Source organism: Lissotriton vulgaris, chromosome 11 (genome assembly GCF_964263255.1).
Source record: "Lissotriton vulgaris chromosome 11, aLisVul1.2, whole genome shotgun sequence".
NCBI lineage: Eukaryota > Metazoa > Chordata > Amphibia > Caudata > Salamandridae > Lissotriton > Lissotriton vulgaris.
The window spans coordinates 348,251,744-348,275,005 of record NC_141699.1 but is presented as its reverse complement, the minus strand read 5'-3'; the positions used below and the strand labels follow the sequence as shown (position 1 = coordinate 348,275,005).

At 45.5% G+C, this 23,262-nt stretch overlaps 1 protein-coding gene across 6 annotated transcripts in view; it reads right to left on the bottom strand.

The window, feature by feature from the left end:
* The window catches only part of OSBP2 (oxysterol binding protein 2), a 1,786,946-nt gene that overhangs the window by 504,894 nt on the left and 1,258,790 nt on the right, over nt 1-23,262 (bottom strand). The window lies entirely within an intron of this gene.

The following is a 23,262-nucleotide window of genomic DNA, read 5'->3' as shown; positions in this document are numbered from 1 at the left end:
GACTACCACCATCTTAGACTGACTTTAGTGTGTTATTATATCCTAGCCTTAATGTAGGACGGCCGTGTATCAGTGGAAGCAGTCATGGAGTAGAACAGTTCTCACTGTTGGCTTTGACATGGCCTCATGCCTTGCTCTTTGACTTTACTTCGCTTCACGGCAGTGCTTACTATTGGCTTTGACATGGCCTCATGTCATCTTGCTTACTAACTCTACCTTGCTTTAAGCTTCTCTGTGTGCATGGCAGAATTTGCATAACTGACTCCATTTTCATAACTGACGCCATGTTCTGTGCTCGCACGTAGCTGCAAAGTGGGGAGGGCATGTTTTTCTGCTCCTCACTTGTTTTTTGCTCCTCACCGACCAGAGTGAGCTGGATATTATCTGTAGAATGTGCAACTCTGCCTCAAAGTCAAAAAACAGAGGCTTGGCCAGCCACTGTCTTGGCATTGACACAGACTGGTACCAGCCAGCTCGTTTTTTTTCAATGAGAAAGGGGCAGGGTTTCCTAAAAGCTTCATCCCACATTGAATAATGGTATTAACGCTGGAAGCTTTCGTGGGCCAGGTGGAAGTTTACCACAGAATAGATGTATTGCTGTGGATTGGTGCTGGAACTTGGGTCCCGACTAAACTCCTTCATGGGCTGTTGAAAAGGACTTCCTACAGCTAGAGTTGGCAAGGATCTTGCAGAATCAGTCGGTGAGGGGTTCTTAACCACACTCTCTTTTTCTCTCTCTTTTATATATTTTCTATTCTTTGCTACCTGTGTACATATTGCATTCTATTTCAATCGTTTATTTTATTTACTTACTTGATACATGGTAGTCTGCTATGATTGATATGTTCGGCCTGCCTGTCTAAAATATTGCATTAATAAACGTGTATGTGTTATTTTACCTACATTTGGGTGTGTTTTCTTATCCCGCCTTTAGGAATGCTGAGTCTTGCCTTTTGGGGGTGTTGGGTTAGGGTGTGTGCTTTTAGCGAAAAGCACATTCATAACAGCGTGGAGCTCATATTAGCATGACTACAGGCCATATAGAGGACCTTTTGGGATTCCCACCTCCTGTTTTCCAGATCCCACTCCCATATCCTCCTTTCCTTTGCAGATGGAAATGAGCTGTTGAGAGGGGACAAAAGATAATGTGGCCTATGGCTCTCTTCTCCACAAATTCTCGCAGCCACCCAATTGGGTACTGAGTGGCTTCATTAGCAATGCAAGAGGTCACTCTGTGACCTCGATGAATCCAGAAGCAGGGAAAGGCGTTTGCAGTATTTATTACCACCAATTATTATCTTAATTAATTTTGGGAACGTGTGCTTTACACGGAGTGTGTATAGTTCTTAATTTTTGCCGGTGTTTGGCAGTGCTTGGCATGGGTACTTATTTTTAAACACTGTTACTTTCGAGAATACACTACATGGTGGTGCTCTCTGCTTATTTTTGACCATACTAAATAACATATACAGAGCTAGCATTTCCAGATTAGGGGATCTAGAATTGACAAAAATGTCACAGTGCTTTAAGTGTGTTGATTAGTAAGTACAGTTGGCACTTGCATTTGGCAACAGATGCAGGAACTGTGGGTGATGCCAGATGCAGTGGATAACCTTGGGCCCAGAAACTTACATTTTTACAAATTGTGCACATGTTCATCACACTCGGAGAGACCAAATCCCAAAGTTGTTTTGCTAACTAAGCTGGTCTTACTTCTGGAAATTCAGTATTATGTCACAGGTATGTTAGGAGTAATCCACAATTACTCACAGAAAAATCTTTTTGAATTGGACTCTAAGTGTCTGGGGATGTCTCTGATTATGTATTAGACCATTTCATCAGTGATGCCCTTTCTGATGTCATCAATCTTACCTATGGTTCCTTGTGTATTACAATAAGCACTGCACTGAGGCAGTTAATGGAGTCTTGATATCTTAACTGGTGTATTTCACTTCTGAGGTTTGGTTTCAACCATAACACCCCCTCAACATACATTTTTACAGTGGGATTCTTGTTTTCTTATTTACACAAGAAGGGTACTTTTGCGTGGGTGGGAACCTTCGGCTCAATTTATGTTGAGCTTTTCAATGATTTTCATGAGCTCTGTCTACTTCATAATGTGTGCAGAAGTGGAAGAGAGTGCTGTCTGTGGCCTTAAGATTGGTCACAGGTTCTACAAACTGGGAATTGGTGCTGGAGCAGTTTTTTCAGCGATTGCTTCATTATCATTGTGAGTTGACCATTTTACCACTGCCTGGGAAACATGTGAACCTTGGTTCTTGGGAGGTGGGCTGCAAGATGCCTATCCTCTCAGTGACCCTATACACCAAACAAGCAGAAGATCCCGAATGACTGTATTTTACTTACTGTACTTACTGGCTGTTTGGTGCTACATTTTAGGAGCACAACTACTTATAGTGCTAAACTTGAGTCTTAGAAGAAAAGAGTTCTGTTGTTGTCTTGTTTTGCTGGGTCTCTAGGTGCAGCAATCCTTGTTGAGGGTGAAATAATCACTAAGGTTTGGTGTCAAGCATGTTGGCAAGAACTGCACACCAATGTTCCCTGTAAATCTATGGGTGACAACATAACCTCGCCACAAAGTGGGCTAGGAAATGATACACCGAAGACTGAAACAAGAATGCAGGACATGAACATCAACACAGTTCTGCTCTTCTTGTGGATCTGAAATATTTGCATTCATTGAGACCACACATTCAGGCAGATGGGAGACTGCAATTGTACTTATGGTAAGATCAAAAATACCATTTTTTTATTCAGAAATCCCTGTACAAGATCTCACCCAGGGTATTCCGTGACCTAGATGGCTTGTTCATAGAACTCCTCTGGGCAGGCAAATGCTCCTGAATAGACCTTAATACTCTTAATAGAGGAAATGGGACAGGAGTGGGATAGAGGTCCCGGATTTGGAACTTTACTTGCCGCACACCTTCAGCATGCCATACAATGGCTGTAGGCTAACGGGGAGAACGCGCTGTTGGAGGGTACCCATGATGCATACCAACTTGGTGCCCTGCTAATGAGGGGAAGAGACATGCCCATTACTTTCCCACACCTGATACACCTTCTGGTTCGTCTATGGAGAGAGCGGTGCGGAGAGTGATTGGGTGTGTGCCATATGCCCCGGATATGGACTTAAGGATATTATGACCGTTCGAACAAATAGCTTGGACAATGGCTGTTGACAAATGGCAGGAGGGGTGCTGTATAATGCTGTCATACCTCTACCCGGAGAGCCACTTCATCATGCTGCAGGACTCGATTGAGTCGTATGACTTGAGATGGGTACAGTTTCTTCATTACGCTAAAATAGCGACAATGGCACAACAGCTATGACTGTTGTTTCCAGGGCCCTGAGCCCATACAGGCCAAAGTGACCATGCTTTCTGCGGCGGGTGGCCACAGGTTCATAACGCACATATATGGTGCATTACTCACGTATAGCGTACTAGTGCTGCTATGAATAGAGGACACTTCCCAGCGTGTGTGTGAGTAGGCCCTCTTGCCCAGAGATTGCCTTAACATTCACGCAAGAGTGCGCAAGGTGTTGATTAGTGCGAGGTTCAAGTTGACTCACTACTACGCTGTGCACATGGCATATCTCTCCTCAAAGAGGCTATATACTATATATCCCTACAGGTCGCAGAGTCCTGCCAAGTGCGGCACATATACGGCAGATTTCCTGCACGTGGTGTTACTCTGCCTGGATATTGCGATCTATTGGAGGGCAATGCTGCATCACATCAAACATGCAATAGGCTGGGTGGTGCAGTACATGATCAAACAGTGCATGCTGGCACTGCTCCCAAATAGCCCGAAGAAAAAACTGAGTAGGCGCTTTGCGATGTTGGGACTTATAGTAGCTAAATGGCGAATAGCGATCGGCTGGCTGAGAGCCAGACCCCCGGCACTAAGGGACTGGAGAAAGGGCATGCCGGAGTGGGTGGGAGCAGAGCAGGCACATATGTGGAGAACCCGCAGGGATGAAAGGGTGGCAGATGACTTGCTCTCTTGCAGTACTATGATGCAGGCACTGCTGGAACGCCTAAGGGAAAGCAGACTGAGAACGCTGAATAATTGGATACTACACTGAGGGTGACTCGTGGAGGGAATAAGGGCGACAGACAATACCCAAGGACAACCCATACTGCAAGGGATTGGAGGGAATACGAGAAGGTGCCTGACAATACACTTCTAATTGTAACCTAATAGATGATTGGAATCAAGGGTGGTGGGATTTGGAAGGGGGAAGTACAAAGGGCATGTAATTGGCTCTACTCTGTGTTGTTAATGCTACTAGAAGTGGTGCTGTTCTCTTTTGCTTTTCTTTGCACCTCCAAATTTCAGTGATGGACATCAAAGGAACTGTAACATGCACCTATAGCAGATTGTTGATATAACCCACCCAACAAGGTGAGATTGTGTCCCGAAAAGGGAGATAAAATCTCATGATCTGTGGATAGTATATTGGGAAGAAATTAATACGAACTCTGAGATCATAAACTGAACAATGCTGCTGCCATAAGATGTCCATCGTTTGAAATGTTAATAAAGACATTTTTTTTTAAAAAAGGCTCAACATGTACCTCGATGTTTATCTAAGTCTGTTGCTCCTCCTCCTCATATTGTCACTGCCTTATTTAGGTTATTTTATTATTTACTTGTTCCTGTTAAAAGTTATTATTATTTACTTGTTCCTGTTAAAAGTTATGTTGACAATGTGGCTAGATGCACGCTATTCAAATACCAAAAATAAATAAAATAAAATTGAAAACATTTGTTACATCCCTGCAACAGACAGGCTGAGTGTGGGCCAAAGTGCAAAGCTGCACACACTTAGAACTGATATCAGTGCCGGACTGGCCATGTGGGGACCAAAAAACAGGCCACAAACTGGCCCTTTCAAGCTGGCCTATGTGGCAGTACCAAACTGTCTTGAAAGCACATTGGTGGTAATTCCAGAACTATCATATACTGTGGAGAGGAGCCAAGTAATCAGAAGAATTTGCACTCTCATGAGGACTGTGAAGCTTGGTTGATACCAGTGAATGACACATTTCAAATTTGATAATTGTGTTCTACACTAATTTAGCAAATTATGAATGCTTGCATGTAAATGTAAATTGATACTTGTATAGCGCACTACTCACCCGCAAAGGTCTCAAGACGCTTGTACGAATACCGCTGTGGAACCCATCCTGGCTTTCCCTGTGAGGCGTCCACTCCTGGGCACCCCCAAGGTGGAGGCCAGGCATCCTTAGCGTTGTGGGGGCCGTTGTGGTGGTTAAGCAAGCTATTGCCCAGAGTTGCAGAGTGGGACTCCATGATTGGAATAGGCACCGAGGAGAGAATTATCAGGTCAGTGGAATTTTGAGCCCAAGACCCGCTGAGGCGGGGAATTGAACCTTGGTCCCGGGCTAGACCTCTGCATCAGGGTCTGCCGCTCTAATTTTTTATTTATTTGAACTCATAATGCGCAACAGCTACCCGCAGTGGGTTTCCCGGCGCCAGGGATAGACAAAAGAAGAAAAAAACTAAGTATGAGCGGAAAATCCGTTCCGCTCGCGGATTTTGCGAATTTTCGGTAAATTCGCAATCCGCGAACTCCCGTGAATTTACCGAGAATTCGCAAATCCGCGAGCGGCGGATTTTTCCGGGGGCAAAAGTTGAAGCCTGGCCTGTTGTAACTATTTTAGGATGGCGCCGGCAAGCTGCCAGCGCCATCCTAAAATAGTTACTAAGTTAGCTTCAACAGGAAGCTCTAATAGATAAAATAAAGCAGGTGCTCGATTTTATCTATTAGAGCTTCCTGTTGAAGTTGTACAAAACCCTCGCAAACTTGCAGAAACCCGTGCGAACATAAAAAAAAAAAATCCGCAAATTCGCGAGAATTCGCGGATTTTGCGGATTGCGAGTTCGCAAATCCGCAAAATCCGCGAACGCCAATCCGCAAAATTCGCCCATGCTTAAAAAAAACACAACACAGTGCAATGAGCCAGCTAGAGCGAAAGGACAGATCTACTGAAAGAGCAGGGTCTTAAGTTTTTTCCGAAAGCAAAATAATTCAGTCTCTGATTTCAGGGCGATAGGTAGTGCGTTCCGGGATTTGAGGCCTAGATGGGAGAAGGACCGACCCCCCGTCTTTACAAGTTTAAATCTTGGAACAACAAAATCGCCATTTGCAGAAGATCTCCGTGTGCGACTGGGTTTATAGGTTTGGACAATACTCTGTAGATATTTTGGAGCCGAGCCCTGCTTAATTTTAAAAAGATAACACAGGGCTTTGAATTTGATACGGCTCGGGACCCTAAGCCAATGTAGGTCACAAAGAGCCTGTGAGGTCGAAAATTTCCTCGGTACATTACAAAGAAGTCGGGCTGCCGAATTTTGCACCACCTGAAGTTTGTTGATGGTTGAAGTGCCGGACATTTCCATAGTCCAGGTGGGAGATTACTAGTGCCTGGACAACGATTCTCTGGGTGGCACGGGGCAGCATCCATAGGATTTTCTGGAGCCATCTCAAGGTGGCAAAACAAACAGAGGCCACCTTAGTGGCCTGCTGCCTCATAGAGAGCTTGTCATCTATAAGAAATCCGAGGTTACGAACCACAGAGACCGGCTGGGGGAGGGGTCCCATGTCACTAGACCATTGCTGAGGGCCCCGAGATCTTTGTTCTTCCCCAAGATGACTATCTCGGTCTTGTCACCGTTTAACTTGAGGAAATGCCTCTGCATCCACTCAGCGACACACGATAGTCCGACCTTCAGGACCGATATACTGTTGCACTCACTGCTTCTCCACTAAAATTACTCTATTGTGGCTGACATTAATTCAGAATTTTCAGATTGGAAAACTGTTATATACCATTTTTAGAACTCTTATTAACATTATTAAAACATATTATGTATCACTTAAGGACCAAAATGGCTTATATAAGAGAACTGTATTCATTGACGAACAAGTGTGTACTTTATTACCTGCTGGCGGTCGCCAGTAGGTAGTTATAGTTAGGACCTATTTTCATAGCAAAATTGCAACATTCTATTCCCAATACCTTTGGCGCCGGTTGATGAATCTTCGCAAAATTTTCAAAACTTATGGCCCGCACCTGTCCGCTCCTATCTTGAAAGTTTCGGGGTGATCCGTCAAGCGGGAGCCGAGAAAAAAGGGGGGTCCCAAAATGTGTTTTCCCCATGCAATTTCCCATAGGAAACTTTAGACACGGCTACATCCCGAACTGCTGAACGGAATTACCCCAAATTTGGCAAAGATGCAGATCTTGGTTCAGAAAGAACCCATTTTGTTAAATGGCGTAAATCCGTTCAGTAGTTGCTGAGAAAATCAAAAGTAAAAAACTTGATATATCTATGGCCGGGGAGGATCCGCGCACCCTCCCAATCACGAACTGTATGCTAAAACCGAGGCACAAGAAATCAGTAAAAAAAAAATGCAAAACCTGAAAAGGGGGCAGGGTAGAAACATCCTGACCCCCTAGGCCTGCTTAAGGGTCCCGCAAGGACCCTCAGGGCCTAAAAAAAAGTTTTGTTTTTTTTTTCAATGGGAAAATCCGAAGGGATTCGTGGATCCGGACGAAGAAAAAAAAAAAGGAAGAGCAGGCTTCCGCGCTTGATTACTATTTGGCCCCCGGGTGGGCCAAGTCCCGGGGGCAATATTTTGATTGTAATGGGGAACTCAGATGGCCCCCGCTGCCCTGGGGCTTTTTTTTTCATAAATAATCCTGTGGGGGGGGGGGGCTTGAGCTCCCCCCACACGCCCTGGTGACTGCCACCTCCTGGGCCTTGGAAAATGTTGGGAGAGGGGCCGCGTGGCCCCCCTCCTGGAGCCCTTGATGGCCCTGGGGACCGCCACCCCCCAGGGCCGGCTCCTGCAGTGTCCCGGGGTGCCCACACCCGGGGACACCATAGTTTGCTATGGCAGGGTGGGACCTGCCATAGCAAACTGCTTTGGTTTTTGGAAGAGAGAGCAGGAAACCTGCTCTCTCTTCCAAAAACCAAAGACAATTGCTTTTCCACATGGGGAGCTGCATCTTAGCAGCTCCCCATGTGGAAAAGCAATGCCAGCTCCCGCTGGACACGGGGAGCCGGCCGGACCGTTGGGGGATTGGGGACCCCCCCACGGTCCACAACGGATAGGGCAGGCCCCAGGGGATGGGGTCCTCGGGCCCTAAGTGGCCTGAGTAGGGGGGCCATGCAGCCCCCTCCAATAAAATTAAGTTAAAAAAATGGCCATGCCCTGGTAGATGGGGTCCCCGGGGCCGATTGTGGCCTTGGGTGGGGGGCCACGTAGCCCCCATTCAAAGTTTTAAGAAAAATGAAAAAAGTATACAGCAGGCCCTGGCAGATGGGGTCCCCAGGACCAATAAATTAGAAAAAGAAGGGGGGGCACACAGCACCCCTTCTTAAAAAATAAATAAAATAAAAGACCGGCATTGCACCGGAGGCCACACCCCCTCCTTGCAGCACTCTGCATACGCACACCCTGGTGCGTTTGCAGATGGGGAATTAATTCCCCTTGAATACTGGTGGTCCCTGGGGGCCAACTAGCCCACTTGGAACCTCTAGTATGCGCCAGGGGGCTGCGTTGCAGAGAGGTGTTCTGAGGCCACGCCCCTTTTTACACCTCTCTGCAACGCAGCTCTGTGGCGCTTAAAGGAGGTAGCTGGTGGGCTAGTTGCACCCCAAGGACCCTCAGGATTCAAGTGAAGTTAATCGCCCAACTTAAAACGCGCCACAGGGCGCGTTTGCACAATGGTGGAGGGAGGGGGCGAGGCATGAGGTGACACGTTTGCAAACACGCCCTGTGGCGCATTTTTAGTTGGTGAATTAGTTCCTCTTCAATCCTGAGGATCCCTGGGGGCCAACTAGCCCACCAGGTACCTCCAGTAAGTGCCACTGAGCTGTGTTGCAGAGTGTTGTAAAGAGGGGCGTGGCCTTTGAACACCTCTCTGCAACGCAGCTCTCTGGCGCATACTGGAGGTACCTGGTGGGCTAGCTGGCTCCCAAGGACCCTCAGGATTGAGGAGGAATTAATTCTCCAACTTAAAACGCGCCACAGGATGTGTTTGCAGGCATGTCACCTCAGGCAATGCCCCCTTCCTTCACCATTGTGAGGTTCTGTGAGAATCGTAATGACGTTTTTTGACTTGTTCAAATATGAACGAGTTTGGTATCTATGAACCGCAAATGACGAGTTTAGGGGGTGTACGCGTTTTCGCTACAGTACTTTGCACCATTCGTCTTATTCGTGGGTTTCTCCATCTGAACCCACGGGTTCCATTTTAGATACGGCATCCATTTTGTTTCTTGCCCTCAAGTAGCCAGCGAACGGACACTGTCCGCTTCGTGACCCTGGGATTCCCAAGCTCTTGCGGAAGACACATGCAATGACGAAAATGTGTATAAAAGGAGCGACCCACTTTTGCAATTCGAAGCAGTCTCTCAGAACCTACACATTGTGTACTTCTTGCGATCTCTGTATCCCTGCAGTAAATAAACGCTGATCTTTGACGCCGAAGGAAGTGTCCCGTGTCTCTGTGATTTGTACGCCGGAACAGGTAACCCACGAAGGTTTCAGGTGTTGTTCCCTGGCACCGCTGGGCCTAAGAATAGCCCAGTCCTTTAGTTGGCGCCCAACGTCGGGCGACATCAGCGGTACCGGTCCAAAGCCCGACGATCGTGAGGAACTTCGTGTGAAATCTCCGAGGGAAGGTGCACCCCGCTTCATCGATCCTGTTGTCGAAATAAGTGGTCCGAAGACTTTTCCCGCCAAGATTCCCGCCTCCTGACGGCTGTGACGGACTGATGCCCTGACTGTCGACCTGTTTTGGCGCCTGGCGTAGTCCTTTGTACGGCGAGACAATAGACGGGCCTTCCTGGTGACGCCATTGTTCTTTCAGTTAAGTATTTGTGGGTCGCTCCCAGAGTCCTTGGTTGTTGTTGTTGAAACTTGGTTGTTTGCATGGTTCCATTGCATTTGTGGTTCTTAGTTGCTGGTTCTTAGTTGTTGAGTTTTTATTTGACGATTGCAATTGCCAAAAACCGAGGGTCTTGCATTTTTGCGAGGACATCGTAATTCGATAACCCTTGAAGTTTGTAAACTCGGTTAGTGTGCACGATGCCTGGCCGTAGTACTTTGTTTGGTTTCCTAAAATTTTGCGGTACGGATTCCCAGCTGGAGGACTCGTGTCCAATACCTCCAGTTGGAACTCCAATTTATGAGCTCTATAGTCGCCACGGAGTAGGCCCTATTGTATATAATGAGTATTGGATTTGTTATACTAAAGATGATGGTGTCCTTAGTTGGCCACCCCATGGTAGTTTCGAAACTGCAATTTTAGATAATCTTGAAGCAAAATTGTTTAAAAAGAAAGCTAGGCCGGCCATGCTTGATTCCTTTCGGTTATGGCGCAAAGAGGCCAAGCAGAAAAAAATCAAACAGATTAAGAAAAATAAGAGAGAAGGTATTATTACGGTGATGCGAAATGCAGAACAGTATCAGCGGGACAAAGACGAGAAGGAAAAGGAAGTTTTTGCTAGACTGCATCATATGGCGGTGGATAAATGTTATCCGGTTTTACCGTCGAGTTCCGATAAGAACGGGGAAGAAGCGGTAGAGGACCCTTTGCTGTCTTATCTACTGAAATCGCCACCTCCATATGCACAGGATACTACAGTCCCTGTGGTTCCTCCTGTCCCTCAACCTGTTGTTCCGGCAGCTGCTGTTCAGCCCGCCGTTGGTCCTGTCCTTCCAAATCCCCTTGTTCCTCAAGCTGTCCCTGCTCCCTTACCTACCCTTCTTCCTACTGCTCCACTGCCTATACCTTCTCAGTCTATTGTTCCTGCTACTTCTGCTCTCTTGGCTACTCCTACTGCTCCTACGTTCAGTCCTCATGTAGTTGCCCCTGTACTTCTCTCCTCTTCTCCTTCTGTCCGTAGTCGTATACCTAATGCTGTGGCTAATCTTTACTCTCCACTGTTCGGACCGATACTTGGGTCCGATGTTTCTGATGTCTCTCAGAGACGAAGTCAAATTCCTGGTGGTAGGGAGAGTGAGACGTTAGTGAAAATGACGCGTAAATGCATTAGGCATCCTGCTAAGTACACCCCGCGCATATTTTTTGACACGTTTTCTCAGTTTAATGAGCCCACACAAAGATTCGTGTTTGAGGAAATGTGTAAATCCTTAAGAGAGGAGTGGGATAATGATGAGGTACACAATGTACAACCCGAAATGACTGAACTCCAGAATCAGTTTTCGAGCGGAATGATTGTGGGTGGTAATGTCCGACGTGCTTTAGAGCGTCTGTTAGCTTTTCGATCTACAGTGCATCCTCGAGTATTGTTTGATGACGACACTGATGATTGGGAAGCACAACCTGGTCAGTATCCCATGCGAGAAGTTCCCCCAGTGTGGATGCCAGGTAATCCTGCTGCTAACCCTGCAATTTTGCCACACTTCCAGAGAGTTTGGATACACCTCCCATGGAAGCGATCAGGAGTTTTGCAGGTGAAACAATCTTTGCCTGACCCCCACAAAAATCTGGCAGGTTATTATAAGGAGTTATCCCAACTTGTGGATGCTACTATTATGAACCTTGCCGATATTGATATGTTGTTCGGTAACGTAGTACCTCAACCAATTTGGGCAAAAATCTGTCAAGAGAATCACGTAGCTGAGTTAGGTGGTGATTGGGCGGCTCTTGCGGCAGCTGACGGACGACAAGTTGGTGGGGCTAAGCCTGAACAGATCATTACGGATCTGCCCCAGAGGATCATTACGCTTATGAAGACACTTATGCCAGCAATGAGAGTTAACTGGGATAAACTGTCTGCGTGCAAGCAAAAGAAAGACGAGAGTGTCTCCGATTTCTTTACCAGATTTGAAGAGGCATTTATCGATCATAGTGGTCAGGACATGAGCCCTGAGGGAGGTCAGCGATTGTTTGTTGATAAATTTGTGTCAAATTTGTTGCCTGAGCTAAGCAACAAATTGAAAAATTACGAAAGTTTATGGGCTGTTTCGCCCACTGCTCAAATATTAGCCACGGCTTAATATTATGAAAATAGAGAAAAGGAAGAAAGTGATTGTGCAGATAAGAAAACGAAGGAGCTTAAAACTAAGGTTTTGTTGCAGCAAGCGCATCCTCCGCGCTCGAATCAAAATGATTCCCAACAGCAAAATCGATCGCAATCACAGTCTTCTAGGACACAGTCGCGTACTGACTCCTCTACACCAAGATCTATGCTGGGGTATAATCAATGCGCATATTGTAGGGGTGAGGGTCATTTGAAGTTTAATTGTCCGGTTTTACGTGACCGAAACAATGGCGTTTCGGCTCGAGGAGGTCGTAGTGGTCCTCAACAGGCATCTCGTGGTAGAGGTCGCGGTACCTCTCAAAATCAGAATGAGCGTTCTACTACTTCATCGGACTCGAACAATTGCTTTGATCAGCGCGATTCATCGTCTGGTAGATCTGCACAGTATCATGTGGACGACTATTACGTCGAGCATGACATTGATGTTGATGGTAACTACTAGGACAGCCACAGACAAAGAGAGGGAGTAGTATCAGTTCCGGTTGATCAGAGAGGGCCTTACGTCGCAGTTGCCACATCGGGCGTAGTTTAGCCGTTTCTGTTGGACACTGGTGCAGCGAAAAATTCCATCATGCATTCGAAACTCCCTGGCGCACCTTTGTCTGGCTTAACGAATGTTTCCGTTGGATTCTCTGGCGCCCCGGTTAGCAATCCAGTTTCTAGCCCTTTGCCCCTTACAATTGGGCCACGTGAGCTAGAAGCTCCTTTGATTTTAACTACTGGTTGTGGTGAGAATCTTTTGGGCCTGGATTTGTTGAAGCGGTTATATTCGACCCTGTATTGTTCTCCTGCTGGAGTGGAGCTTACATTGGGTCAGAGAGTGATCTCTCCTATGTACTTGTCAATTGATAAGCTCCCACCGGAATTGAGTTCTCTTCCTGAGTCTTTGTGGGCAACAGGTCCCAATGATGTGGGCCTGTTGGACATATCACCTTATGTTGTCCAATTGAAATCGAATGTGCGATTACCACGTATTCCCCAGTATCGTATCTCTCTTGATGGTGAACGAGCGCTATTAGCGATCATCTATGACTTGATCAAAAAGGATGTTATTGAGGAAACTCGGGGAAATGTGTGTAATAGTCCTGTGTTACCCATTTTGAAACGCACCGATCCATCCAAGCCTCCTGTGTACCGTTTTGTCATTGATTTGAGAAAGGTAAATAAAATTGTGATTCCACAATTTCCTGTGGTGCCTGACATTACAGCTTTGCTGACTCTGATTCCAGCCTCTGCCTCTTGGTTCTCTGTAATCGATCTGAAGAATGCTTTCTTTAGCATTCCGATTGCTGGGGAAAGCAGAGATCTATTCAGCTTCTCATTAGGTGGTCGCAGCTTCAGGTTTAAACGCGCTCCTCAGGGCTAATGTGAGAGTCCATCGATCTACAGCCAAGCTCTTAAGAGTCAACTTGACGCATTTGTGTTACCAGCTGGTGCGGCCCTGATTCAGTACGTCGATGATTTGCTGGTGGCTGCTGACACTAAGCAGATTTGCAACATTGCTACAGTATCGCTGTTACAGCATCTATGTGACTTACATCACAAGGTGTCACCTTCTAAGCTACAATATTGTTGTCAAGAAGTAACCTATTTAGGTCACTTATTGTCAAAAGAGGGAAGAAGGTTGACCCCAGAAAGAATTGCAGCGATTGCTCGAATGACTGTGCCAACAACTCAGAGAGATGTGCGTGCCTTTCTAGGTATCACGTCATACTGCAGGCAATGGATTCCAAATTTTACATTGCTAGCGAAGCCATTGTTAGCTCTCACGTGCAAGGATGTTCCGACTCCTTTGCCATGGACTGAAGAGTATCAGAAAAGTTTTTCTGAACTACGTGATGCGTTGTGTTCGGCTCCTGTGTTAGGTACTCCTGATTACAGTAAGCCGTTTACACTATACGTTCACGAGAGGGAAGGTTGTGCGTTGAGTGTCTTGACGCAACAATTTGGCGGTAAGCAGCTCCCATGTGCATATTTTTCCTCGACCTTAGACCCAGTAGCTAGAGCATTGCCGAGTTGTCTAAGAGCGGCAGCGGCAGCTGCGGTGTCCAGCCGGCAATCTGCAGGCCTGGTCATGGATAATATGCTTACGGTGATGGTTCCACATGCAGTTGACACTCTCTTGAATCGAACGAAAACTCAACACTTGACGAGCGCAAGGTTGTCTGGTTATGAGTTGACACTTTTGGCAAGTCATATACAAATAAAGCGTTGTAATGTGCTGAATCCGGCGACATTGTTGCTGACTAATATGGAATCAGGTGATGTACCACCACATGATTGTTATCTAAGAACTGAAGAAGAAACGAAGGGTCGTGTTGACCTAAAAAACACTCCATTGGCAGATCCTGATGGTACTCTGTATGTTGATGGTTCATGTTTTAAGTTGCCGAATGGTGATGTGACGACTGTGTATGCTGTGGTGACGTTGAGTACGGTTGTGGAGACTGAGAGATTGAGTCAGAATTCAGCGCAGGCGGCAGAGTTGATTGCGTTAACAAGAGCGTGTGCTTTGTCTAAAGGAAAGCGAGTGAATGTGTTTACCGATAGCCAGTATGCATTTGGCGTTGCACATGGCTTTGGTCGATTGTGGAGAGAAAGAGGATTTATGACATCGCATGGTACGAAGATCCAACACGGACAGCTCGTGAATGATCTTTTGGACGCACTTACATTGCCTAAGCAGGTGGCAATCATTAAATGCAGCGTGCATCGAAAGGTTACGGATGATGTTGGTCGGGGCAATGCGTTTGCGGATGAGATTGCTAAGGAAACAGCTAAGAATCTTGCAACCCGAATGTACGTTACGAGTTCAGTGAGGTGGCCGACGGAGACTGGTATGTGTGAGGACACTGTTGAGAGCGTGAAAGCGATTCAGAATGAGGCTACCGAGATTGAAAAGACTAAGTGGAAAGAAAGCACGGGAAAGTTAGACTTGAATGGATGTTGGGTTGATTTGTCAGAATGTCAGAGGTGGATGTTACCGAATGCATATGTGCTAGCCGTTGTGACTATGGCGCACGGCTTGTCACATATCAGCGCGAAAGGTATATGTAAGTTGTTGTCTCCTGTATGGAAGAATGATGGTATTGCTAAGTGTGCTGAGAGAGTGGTTAAGAATTGTATGGTATGTATGATGTATAATCCTGGCAAGGGCACCCCCACTCCACCTGGTCATTTTGCTCCTCCTACATGTCCTTTTGAGGTTATCCAATTGGACTTTATCCATATGGAGAGATGCAATAACCTGAAATATGTTTTGGTTGTGGTTTGCGCGTTCTCCAGATGGATTGAGGCCTATCCTCTTAAAGATAACACTGCTTTGTCCACAGCGAAAGTCCTACTGAAGGAATACTTTCCTCGGTATGGAATGCCACGGATCGTATGGTCGGATAACGGAAGTGAGTTTGTGGGGAGTGTGATGAAGAGTGTGCGTAAGGGCCTTGGAATATGCCAGAAATTCCATAGCGCCAATCATCCCCAGTCAGCAGGTTTAGTGGAAGGGTACAATAGTACTCTGAAACTGAAACTTGCTAAGATTCAAGCGACGACAGGTCTGTCATGGCCCGATGCCCTGCCTCTAGCTCTCTTGTCGACCAGGGCGACTGTGCACTCTCGAGTAGGGCTTAGCCCATATGAGATTGTGTTCGGCCGTCCTGCGAACATTTGGGGAGTTCCGAGGCCTAAGGCATTTGATAGTCTCGAATATCCAATGTTGATTGATTATCTTTATGATCTGACTGCTAAATTGAGGTTAATTCATCAACAGGTCTTTGAAGCTCTACCGGCACAGACAGAGGGTCCTGGACATCGGCTCCAACCGGGTGACTGGGTAGTCACCCGCAACTTTGGGAGAAAGCGTAATCTCGAGCCAAGGTTTGTGGGACCCTTTCAAGTTCTGCTGGCGACAAGGACTGCAGTTCGGTTGGAAGTCAGGAAGAATTGGGTGCATGCCACTCATACAAAGAAAGTCCCAATTCCTTTGCCAGCAGATAACTGGGTCAGAACTGGAATTGCCGCAACGGAGACTGAGACCCCTCTACGTTATGTGCCGTTTAGTGATGCTCAACCTGTAGGAAACAATTCAGCGCAGCCAGATACATCTGTTGAATCGTCAGCATTGGAGAATTCAAGGTCTGAACTGTCATCTGATCGATTGAACACTGTTTCGCAATCTGAACAGTTATTTGAAGAGCAAACTCGACCTGGAAGAAGTCGATATTTTCTTCGTTCACGTGACAAAGACTAATAAAAAATCCCTTTTTGTTTTTGAATTCATATTACCCCTCCACTGTTGCTATGAACATTATGAACAATTGCATCTTTTATTGATTATTGAGTTCTTTTTCACGTGTATTCCTCTTTTTGTACAGCTAGGAGACTTGTATTATGTTTGTTTAAGAAAACCTGTCATCCGGGTTGACCGTAGGGCCGTGCGGGTACTTCCTTCTGTCTAGCAGGTTCCTGACACTAGGCCGGTTACTTTTGTCGATTTCTGGGAACTCCTGGGAATTGATAATCGCTACCCAGAATGAAGTGCGTCAAGAACGTTACGGACGGTTTTTAGAGGATGGAGTTCTTTAAGCTGTCGGAAGTAGAGAGGATGTCGGCGCAAAGATCAAAATTGCATAAGGTTGTACGAACAAAATGTTTTCTGTTTCAGGTATTCCTGCTGTTTCTGACTGTTTCTATACTACTGGTGGGTGGAGTGTATTTTGGAATACAGTTGTTATTGCCTTCCACTTCACTTACTTCTTCTTCTGAACTAAATTCTATTCCCACTGTTTCTCCACATTCCTTTCATCCTCTGCCCCAACATGAACAGGTTAGACGTGCGGAATTCATGAACAACTCTTTTTTATCCAACTCCTACATCAGCATCAGTTGGTGATGAAAACTACTAACTGTTAGGTGTGTGGGTTAATGCCACATACCATGGATAAGAGTATTCCGTATTTGGTTCTTCCTTACAGCTCCCATGGGTCAGCTCGGGCATTCCAAACCATGTTCCGTAGTGCACTTTTTTCCTACCCCCATCGAGAGCCACGCTCTGTAGACCTTGGTCCCGGCCCGTACCACAAGACTTTGGCAATAGCGATTGCTGACTTAGATAGAGATATTTTTGATGTGTCGCTTATTCCGAAGGAAGAAGTGCGAGCATATAAGGATCTGAGTGAGGCTGAGTATAGCATGTCAGTGGGTGATAGACAGCTTAAGAGCTCGTCTCCGATCTGGATCATACCCCACCTCGGTAATTTCTGCTTGCAAGATCTTGGTCGAAATCCGAGAGCTCAGCTTGGGAAGAGTGCTTGTACTGAAACGTATGTTTTACCAATGCTCTCTTCCCCTGTTTTCCTGACTGCCAAGGGTACCTACTTTGTATGTTATGATCGCGCGTATACATGGTTGCCCCGTGACTTCTCGGGCACCTGTTATATTGCGAATCTTTTGCCACCGACTTTCACAGTTGCCTCGGACTATCACAAGACTAGAGTTGTGAGAGGCGTTATTAGCAAAGAGGACACTGCCGGTCAAGAAGCAGGAGACTTCTTTAAGGGTTTCCTGCCGTTTTGGGGACCTATGGTTAATAGTAGGAACCTGAGACAGTTGACTCGTGTGGTAGAATCAACTGCTAACATAACTGCAAGTGCTCTTGGTAATCTGACAGCAGAGCTTCAGGCGGATAGGCTTATGACGTTGCAGAACCGCATGGTTCTAGACGTTGTTCTTGCAGATAGAGGTGGTGTGTGCAAGGTGATCCATTCGAGTTGCTGTATTTTCATTCCTGATAACGCTCCAACTGTATATCAAGCCATCTCGAAGTTGCATAAGATCTCAGAGTCCATACACGTGGACGTAGGTGATTGGACGCTACTAGGATGGTTTTGGGGCCTGATGTCGACTTGGGGTTGGAAAATTCTGATGATCGTAGGGGTTGTTGTGGCGTTTCTGTTCACGTGTTGTCTTTGCGTGCAGTGTGGTCCTGCCTTATGTGGCCTCTGTGCTACAACGTGTATAAGACGGCCATCTGTTACCAAAGAAGCATTGATGGATAGAATTATGTTGCAGCAACATCTGAACGATCTGATGAATATCAAGATCGATTCTGATATCGACTAGTGCTTGCCTACCTGAGGGCAAAAGGAGCGTCTGAGGTTCTGTGAGAATCGTAATGACGTTTTTTGACTTGTTCGAATATGAACGAGTTTGGTATCTATGAACCGCAAATGACGAGTTTAGTGGGTGTACGCGTTTTCGCTACACTACTTTGCACCGTTCGTCTTATTCGTGGGTTTCTCCATCTGAACCCTCGGGTTCCATTTTAGATACGGCATCCATTTTGTTTCTTGCCCTCAAGTAGCCAGCGAACGGACACTGTCCGCTTCGTGACCCTGGGATTCCCAAGCTCTTGCGGAAGTCACATGTTCCTTTGAGGGTGTCTTTATGACGAGGGGGAGGACACGGCAAAGGCAGATGGCTCCGCTCGAGGCTCATCTTGCCGTGCCGGTCTATTGTTTCAGCCGTGCATGCATTAGGAACGAATCCTTTTGATCCTGCAATCATGCTTCCGATATTGCCCGCCTACACTCTTTTCAATCTGTTGCCTGTCTTTATCTTCCTTGCACCTGATTCTGTCTCTTCTTTTAGCTCGTTTACAGCCAGAATGGAATGTGCCTAATGGTGGGATAAAGTGCTTTTACAGTTGGGAACCGGCGATGTTACTGTAATTATGTTCCGGGCTTCTGAAACATGAAAAGCAACCCTTTTGAAGTTTACTGCGGGAACTGAGTTGTAACCTTTTGTTTGCCATGTTGTGCAATGACGAAAATGTGTATAAAAGGAGCGACCCACTTTTGCAATTCGAAGCAGTCTCTCAGAACCTACACATTGTGTACTTCTTGCGATCTCTGTATCCCTGCAGTAAATAAACGCTGATCTTTGACGCCGAAGGAAGTGTCCCGTGTCTCTGTGATTTGTACGCCGGAACAGGTATCCCACGAAGGTTTCAGGTGTTGTTCCCTGGCACCGCTGGGCCTAAGAATAGCCCAGTCCTTCAGTTGTGCAAACGCACCCCGTGGCGAGTTGTAAGTTGGGGAATTAATTCTCTTTCAATACTGAGGGTCCCTGAGGGCCAACTAGCCCAACAGGTATAACCAGAAAGAAAAGGTCAAAGAGAGCACAATCCTGAAACACATGTACATATAGGACTAGTAGGTCATATAGTTCTAACAATATTGTGACTGTGTATAATCTGTCATTTCCAATTTTTAGAACAGAACAGAGCAACAGATAAAGTACATGTTCATACCATCTTTTTCTTTATTTGAAGATCCATAAAATTTGAAGTTGATAAAAAACAGCCGTCACGTGTTTCGTCAGTACTAGCAATAAGTCCTCAGACTTTTTCAAGGCTATAGAGGTGGGATGTCATGGCGCGTATGTCCTCTTGTCGTGCAATAATAACAGTATATAAAAGGCTCAGGAATCAATGTAAAAAGCAAGGGTCCATAACATCCAATGGATTGATCTGCAGTATAATGATATAGATTATGGCAGAACTGATAGACAATTCGAGCAATGAAATTTAAATAATTCCCTTGTAAGAATAATGGAGTTTTCAGTGGAAGTACCCGTATTAAACTCCACGAAGAAAATGTGTGGGAGGAGTTCCACAGTCGGTAAATTAGCCCGGTTGTCAGTCGAATAGTATCTAACAAATGAAGTGCTGAGCAAGATACACTGAAATGTGGCCTCGGTAGGAAAGAGGCAGTGAAATAGCCGATGGCACCACCTGATAATGACGCCTGGAGAGCCCATCAGGTATCTCCAGTATGCGCCAAGGAGCTGTGTTGCAGACAGGTGTTCAGAGGCCACGCCCTTTTTTACACGTCTCTGCAACGCAGCTCTGTGGCGCTTACTGGAGGTACCTAGTGGGCTAGTTTGACCCTAGGGACACTTAGGATTCAAGGGGACTTAATCTCTCAACTTAGAACGGCTACAGGGCGCATTTACACAGTGGTGAAGGGAGGGGACGGGGCCTGAGGTGACGGTTGCAAATACGCCCTGTGGCGCATTTTAATTTGTGGAAATAATTCCCCTTCAATCCTGAGGGACCCTGGGGGCCAAGTAGCCCACCAGGTGCTTTCAGTAAGCGCCACTGCGCTGCGTAGCAGACAGGTGGCCCAGGCCATGTCCCTTTTTACACCACTCTGCAAAGCAGCTCTGTGGCGCTTACTGGAGGTACCTAGTGGGCTAGTTAGACCCTAGGGACCCTCAGGATTCAAGGGGACTTAATCTCAGTCTTTGATGCACACATTCAAAAATAGAAACGAAAATTTTCCAAACAATGGACATACCAATACCAGTTACAACAACCTATTCAGTAATTCCAAGATCTACATACACATCCACTAATTCAACAACAGTCGTATATAGTTACTCATATATGTACTGACTCATCATATGTACTCATACACCTATACATCCTGTTACACACCACCACTCATCCATAGAGTTACTCACACACATAGTCACTAAGCTAATAAAGAATCAAACATCCATTTACTTGCATATACAGTTATACACACACCACCACACTTACTTCTACAGAAACATACACATACTTACTCTTTTAAACAATCACTTATAGAAACACATACTTATTCATACAGGAACTCTTCCAATCTCTCACTCTCAGATAAACTCACTTATATACACCAATAATCACATATACTAGTTTAATATATGTGTAGTTACTTATAAAGACACTATTGAGACAGTTATTCGCTCACTAACACACCCATACCTGAATAAGACTCAATTATTCATAGGAAACACTTTTAAAATCAGATGTGGATATTCCATAATAATTCACTTGTAAGACAGGCATAAGACACAATAACTCACCGTAAAAGCTTTTTAAATCAGGCCCTAAAGACTTAAATCCGAAATGAGACTAAAGGGAGCAAAAAGCTGCTGTGCTTACAAGCAGGGATGGCGCCTCTGTCATATGGCAGAGAAGTGTCGCCCCACTGCTTTCTCGCAGTGCGAGAAGCAGAAACATAACATTTTATGTATAACATTTTACGTTTCTGCTTCTCGCGCTAAGAGAAAGCAGAATGGTGTGCCTGGTTGGGGGCTGGGGGGAGGGCGGGTCAAAGTGGCCTGCCCAATGCCGTGGGCCCTGACTGCTTGGTCGGCCCTAGAGGAAGTAAGAGACAAAAATGTTTTTATTTATTATTTGAAGCAACCAAGCAATGGATTCGATTAACAGATCCCTTGTAAGAGATATACAGATCTGGAAAGCTTATGATCAGATGACACAAATAAAAACAGAACGGTTAATTTGATGCAGCGGAAGAGGGCAAAAATGTCTGTGGTAAATACATTAGAACCCCGTTATGAGTAGGGCTCCCGGTTTTATGGTGTTTTTTTTGTAACATTTCTGTCTGTATTGATCCATATTTATTTTTTGCTAATGTTACTGTATTTATCCATATTTATTTGGGGTTTTGTGAATAAATGAAGCTGAAACTAGTATTTTTCCACATTTATGTAACCAATAAATGCGCATTCGTGCTTGAATGCCTGATAGGTTCCAGTGATAGGAACACCCAGAGATGATAAATCAATGCACTTCTAAAAAAAACATATACATTTTAGTATTCAGGATGTGCACATATACTGCTGTTTAAGCCTTTTCCATTCTTTTTTTAATCCCTTACCTGTCAATCAGCACAGCTATTGGCCTGCCAGTCATGAAGGGCAGCATTTAGAATCTCAATGAAAAAAAACGTGAATTACTGTTTTTTTCCACATTTTAAAATAAATACAGATAGGAAAATAAATGGTTTTCAGTCTGTATTAACCTGTAAAAATCATTCAAAACGGAAAACAGGGAGCCTTGGTTGTGAGGCCTGAATAGTCAAGCCATATCCTCATTCCATTCTCCATCTCTTGTTATTTTTGAATTTGTCACCCCGAGTTTGATGGGTATGCCCATACTTGGGCCCTTGCTAACCATTCCACTGGAGTCAAGCTAGACTCGCTGATGAGGGGTGATGCCCCGAAACGGGTCCCAGGATGTTTGTTTCCAGTACAGAAAGGACCTGGCCTGGCAGTTTAGGCTGGACTGTTCCAATTGGGAGAAGTGTCAAAACTGATTTGCATATGGCTGTGTCCAAACTGGAATGTCATGGGGAGCAAAAGAAAGATGGATATTGGCCCACATTCTGTACTGGGGGTGAATGTTTGACATTGTTCAGCAGTTCGTCCATCAATTGTTCTTCTTTTTCCAATTGAAGAAAGAGTTGCAGATGCACCTCTTTAAAGAATGGTACATCCCGATGCATTAATAGTCTGCAAACCAGCTACATCTCAGATCACTCGTTGACTCTATAGTTGCCTTTGACTCTGTATAGCGCCCTGCTGCCTTTTGGATAGGTTCATTCTACATAAATACCATATACATACATGTTTTAGGGTACCACTGAAACCCAATTATTAGTTTTTTTGCACTCCCGTAACCCATAAAGGGCCCATTTTGTCTGGTTGCATTAGGGCCATTGGCACCCTTGCTTTGCCCCTGCTGGGAGTAAGTGGTTCCATGTCCCAAAATGGCTCGCAGAGAGCTCGAGGAGAGTGTCGTTCTTTCCATTTTCAGTTAAACATTTTCACTGTCAGATGGGAAAGCGAAAGATTTCGAAGTTGGAGAGACCAGCAGATAGCGATGGCTAAATCTGTTCTTTTAAAAGCATGGGTAGGTCAGATAGTTAGAGTCTCTTTCCGTTCAGGATGTAGGGTGTCTTTCTTTCTGTCACCACTAGGATGCAATATTTCCTTCTAAATCAGGTTTCAGCGGTTCCTCTGTTGCTGTTTTAGCAAACTGAGATAGGTGCTCGCCAAACAGTTATTCGTTTTAATTTCCTATATCCCCGGTGTATACACACACTTTTCTTTTGCTGTTTGTGTGAGGCCAAAGCGAACCCTGTCTTTCTAGGAGAGAAAGATTTTATAGAATGAATTTAATATTAGACACATCCAGCGTGGCTAATGAAAATCTGTATTATTTAGCGCTAAAATCAGTCAGGCCAGGGGCAAAGGTAGAAGTTTTGGTGAGGCGGGGCA